A 6,000-nucleotide genomic window follows, 5' to 3' on the forward strand; every position below is an offset into this window, starting at 1 on the left:
GACCACCCTCTGAGTCAGAACAGATCAAGTACAGACAAAGACAGCACTGAGAAATTAGACAGGGATTGGGAAACATAAGATACCAACAAGTGCGCAGAATAGTTTCACCACCTAAGAGATAGTGGAATGGGATGCTGACTTACACGTAGTAGAGGCACTATGGAGAACAAATGGCACAGAGAACTTGTTGGATCTGGAGACAAGCTGTAAAGGAGAGAAATACATCCTTCTGGTACACATGAAAGTAAAATACACACCGTCTTAAATTCAGACATTTTGGGAGCCTCAGAGGATACATTTCCCAGTCCCACATCCTCTTGGTACCAGGAGTCAGAAGTTCCCTTCACTTCAGAAATCCCCATTTCTCAAACTTCACCTGCCCTCCAGCAAAATATCTGGGAGCTCACACTCTTGAACCAGCAGCATCTCATTTGAGCCCTTTCCTAGCAACAGCTGAAGGAATTACTGATTCTCCCTAATCAAGAGCCAGCCAGTATACAAAGCTTAGAGCAACCCTGGAGGAAAAGCAGCTAATGACACTATTTGGAAACTGCAAGAGCCTGTAAGATACTACTACAGCTGGTCCACTACATGGTTCTATTTCCAATGAGAGTAACCTTCAAAATGTGACTACACATATACTTTGTCTTGTATCTAAGTTAATTCCTGGACATCTGACTGCACTCACACTATTTTACTCCAAGCACCTCTGGAATAGGACACCTAGTTTCCTTTGTCAGCAAATGCTCTGCAAGCCTTGCAACCTCAGGCTTTTCCCTGCTGAATGTCATGTCCACCCCCAGAACCAGTCTATATAAATATTCTCCTAGGATGTGACACAACTTTCTTGTTATTTTGGGACACTGAAATGCTGAAACAAATGTAAAACAAAAAAAAAAAATGACAATGTTTCAAGGCAGTAGAATCTTATCCTTTACCAAGAGAAAACTCATAATTCTAGTGACTGCAGAACAGGTACAGCCACCTTACTTCAAATAATCTGTAGTATCTTTGTTATATATCACTGATATACATATCAGGTACCTAGAGTGAAACTATGGAGGAGATTTTGGGTTGAAGAACATACCTAGAGTATATACTGAAGGCATGCATGGTTGCAGCCAGATTTTTTGAAAAGAGTGGTAGGTGGTTAGACATTCATGATCCTTGAGGTCCCTTCCAACCCAGGCCATTCTATGATTCTGTGAACAGGACTAAAAGGTCTGCAAGCTCCATCCCTTAATTCAGCTGTCTCTCAGCAGGGAAAGAGGATGCACAGAAGATATACCATGCTCAGCCTGGTGATGATTCACATAAAAATCTTCTCTGCATTTCTTTTCCGCAAAATGTTTGTCTTATCTTTGTTATCCTGTTTGGCAGAGCCTTCATTCTCATTTAAATTGCAGATAGATATTGAGACCTATAAATCAGGAGTCTTTAATATAATAATTTACATAATTTGAAGATAAACATATTCATTTCCAAAACTTGCAATGGAAATTACAGATTATCAATGGATTTATCAAATTATCCAGAAGAAAGATCTATGATTCTTATTGTGTCCTGACAGAACTGGGATTCATGCATCAGTCAACCATAGTACAGGGGGAGTTCAGTTCCTGATTGCCCTGAATTTCATTTCACAGTTTTTGGATGTACTCAAGATTTACTTTAGTCTTCTCATAATAGTTACCTATCTGAAAACTACTCCCAAACAGAGGACAGTGAGAAAATAAACTCTATTATAAAGAGATAAGCCATCTTTCATAGAATTTTGACATTGCAAAACTTCAAAGATAATACTTCAGCTCTAAAATCTCAGTAAAAAAAAGGATACAATCTCATTTTGTTCATTAAACCCCCAGAAGTTTCATGATCATGTACAGCATGTGGGGATTGAGAGAAAAACAGCAGAATTTATGTAGCAGATCTCCTCTGAATGTAGTGTATCCTCTTTTGTTATGTTGTCCACGGTGTTGGAGATGGGTATTGTAGAGGCTGAACCTTCCCACCACTATTCCATTACATTTTGTTGCTGCACATCAGATGGCAACAGAGGGGCAGTCTGACACAATGGCACCTGAAGTTCATGGGTGGATGAAGGAAAGGTGTGTCACTGAATTCCTCCATGCAGAAAAAATGGCACCCATTGATAACTATCAACATTTATGAGACCAAAGAGCAGACATGAGCACAGTGAGGTGCTGCATTTCAGCAGCAGCAACACTGACATGAGCGAGAAGCCATCTTCAAAATGGCTGTCACATCACAAATTGAAGACGGTATCGATCAGCCCACTTACGTGAATCTGTTGAATGACTTAAGTGAATGACTATATTGAAGAATAGCATTTTGTAGCTGAGAAATTGCTCTATCAAAGAGAGTTGTTGCCTTCTCTGTATCTGTTGCAGTTTTCCTGGAAATAAATAGGAGGCTTTACTTTCGGTCTGACCTACATTTTTTCTCATGTCTGTCATGTGAAAGACAAGTCCATTACAGTGTAATGACAGGAAATAAAGTCTCTAAATCTTCTTAGGATCCAAAACAAAAATATGTTCATCTTTACTTCATACTTTGACTTGACAGACTTGAAAGAAATGCTATGGTGCTTGATATCTGAAGGCCAAGTCACGTTTTTAACTAAGAGACCTGCTGTGGGTTAAGGAGTGTAATTTTAAAAATTCAGCTTTGAAAACTACAGTTACACGAGTGGGAAGTTTGTCTAAATAAAAGTCTTATTAATCCCAGGTATCTGTAATTTAACATTCTGTTTGAATATCAATGATTGGCTTAAAAGAAAGTTTTTTACAACAGCAGCCTAAAATCATACATTAGGCATATAAGCATAGGTTCAAGTTCTGAATGCACTAAAATGTCTCTCAGTCATGTGCTTCATTTTTCTCTTTAGCACATTTACTGAAGAAACACATTTTTTCTGTTAGCTCTAATATGAACACAGATCACACGTTGTTCTTATCAGATGTATCATGTTTATACATCTTCAAAAGAAATCCATATTGATTTCTGTAACTGATATTAAAGAGAACTCAAGTCTCTTGTTTTCATTTAGCTTCAGTTGTAAGAACTGTCAAGTGTCTGCAAACAGTGAGACAGTGGCTGGGTTCAGTAAGTTGTGCCTAACAAAGTAATAAAGTTTAATTAGCCCTAATTTGACAGTTTGCTGCTGGCACACTATCTGCTAGTGCAGCGGTTAGTGATACATATGTTGGTATGAAGTAATGATCACTCCTTGAAAGTTTGTTTTTCAATTATTACGTGACTAAATCTTGCATGTTCAAGTTGTCTTCCCACATAAACTTTGCCTACTCCAACTCTCAAATTTAAAAACAGGTCTGGATTTGTGTCACAGTACCAAAACCCTGAGCCCAGCACAGAGCTAGGCTTCTCAAAGCAAAATTAGATCCATGCAGAAAGAGTCACAGATTTAAGACCACAGTAACTTCTCTTATACCTCAGAAATTAGACTTTGTTATTGTTCGCATGTTGATGCTTATGGCAGAAACATGAAAAGTGAAATAGAAACATGGATCAAGAGGCAGAGATGGGATGGGAACCTCCAAATATGGAGATTCCACAGCCTTTCTGGGCAGCCTCTCCTAGTACTGCACTACCTCATGGCAACAGAAAAAAAGTACTTATTTAGAATTTTCCATATCCAAACTGTTCATCTTCTATTCAGTTTCTGCCAACTTCAGCATCATTCACCTCTTTGACATTGAACTGATATTTCTGGGTTATCATTTTTACTGAGGATGTTGTATTTGCTCAGCTTGAACTTGTTTAGTAGGAACTGAAGGAAAATCTCCATGGCTCTGGCTGCTCCTCTGTCTCTATCAGATTAAAGGTGAGGCCTTTGTATTCCCAAATCCATATGGATAATCTGGACCCCAGGAGAGCATTGGGAAGGCAATCTAATATCTCAAAGGAGAGAATAAAATGCTTTGCCAGCTACCTTTGCTGTGACCCACTTGTAAAACCTAATGCAAATTCAGAACTGCTGATGATAGTCACCTGAGATAGGACAGGTTTCAAATACATTGCTGCTTTCCAGGGAAATGTTGAATTATCTTGCAGCTCTTGAGCTATGCTAGTCACTGAGGTGACTAGTGAGTATGTGGGAATGGACTTGTTTGCTGGCTGCCATTTAAAATGTAATGAGGAATAGAACCTACAAATTGGTAAGAAAGCATAATGAAAATTACCCATCTATCCATGTAATGCCATCATTATTAACAGAGGTTAATTGATTCTGTTTCAGATTTATGACTGAGCTTATAGGACATGCTTATAGGACAGCATGTATACAATGAGAAAAAATAATTTTAATTAATGTTTTTGAAGTAGTTTCTAAAGAAAGACTGGAACACCATTAAATCCACTATGCCAAAAATACTTACTCAGTTTTAGCCACAGAAATGAGATATAAACTTTAGGCCTCAGCGGTTAGTTCAGTGTTGCCAAACTCCATGAATACTGATGTGTTTAGAAAGGCTGTTTTCCCCTTAAACTTCTCTTGACCTTTCAACATCTTTCCCCACCCAAATTCTACCTCCATCCAAAGCATACCTGTCACATCCAACTTGAGTGTTTTGGAAAGAAAACAGATCTGGAATTTCTGGGGGAACTTGGGATGAACTATCTGGGCGATCAATGTCAGTAAAAGAGAAATTATACGAGCGTGGACTTTGCTATTAAAAGCAATGGAAACATGAAGTAAATCAGACCCTTTACACTACTTCTGAATTAGTATGTTACTTTATGCTGAATTAAATGAAAGTTTTTATCTATGATGTCTTAGTTTGTATAGCAACACAGCTACAGAAAGGACTGTTTTTAGAAGAGAATCAAGTATTATAATTATATATGTTTACCCAATTAAGATTTGGTCCTCATTTTTTCTTCATTTCTTTTTAAACCAGGAAGTGAATTATTGCACTAAGCAGCCTCAACATCTTACACCATTCAAAAACTGGCCAAAAAGTGAGTCATCTGAGATTGAAATAGCTCTGAGATTCTTTTGTAATTCATCGGACTTAAAAGAACTTAAACCCAAAATCTTATGTATGCAGTACAGGAAGTGCAAAAAAAATGTCACATAAAAATGGCACAGAAATAGAAATCTTAGAAAGTGATCAGACAAGACTGAATCTTTATTCTGAAGCAGATATTTTCCCAGTCCATGTTCTGCAGAGAGATGGCTCCCTTTTTCACTGCTGTCAACCTCACTCTTTTTTAAAGGGAAAATAGGAATCTATTCCATAGACAGCATATGTAATATGCGTAGTAGCACAAATGTTATCTTCTCACAAGGTACCTCCTTACCAAGGTGTCTTCTTCTCCACTTTGTTGTGTTGCTTGCACTCCATACTGTATAAAGCAACAACAATCTGTAAATCAGCAGCTGAGAAAGCTCTCCCATTTTCCTCCTTTTTAATCCAGGCATCTAGTTGGTTTACATGCTGTTGAAGATATGTAAAACAAGTTTGAGAAATATTTCTCACATTACTCATACCAAACGCATTCAGACACATTCAGATCCATTTTAATTGGAGAAATCTCTTAAGAAATGTCAAAGCCAGCTACGCAGATGGAATGAGTGACATGAAGTATGTGATGGAAAGCCAGCAGCCCTGCTAAAGGATGCATTGCTTCTGGAGCCATTCATTTCTGATGGACAGTAAACCTACCTTTTTTCCCACATTGAACTGGTTTATGACTGAAATTGTTTCTTACATAAAAAAATTTTGTGGTTCATAACATTGATAGATTTCTAGAAGTAGAAGCATATTGCTATTCCTGGGAAAGTGAAGTAGGAAGAGGTAGCGAGATGTTCAGTCTGAGTCCATAATCTGGAAGCAGTTCATGGAAATCAAACTGAACTTCAAAGCCAGACATCCTGTCAGTTTTTGTCTGGAAGAATGCTGCAGACATGGCCTGGGAAAAGGTAAAGTTCAGTATGCACAGAAGGGATATTTCAAA

This window comes from Meleagris gallopavo, chromosome 5 (genome assembly GCF_905368555.1).
Source record: "Meleagris gallopavo chromosome 5, MGAL_WU_HG_1.1, whole genome shotgun sequence".
Taxonomy (NCBI): Eukaryota; Metazoa; Chordata; class Aves; order Galliformes; family Phasianidae; genus Meleagris; species Meleagris gallopavo.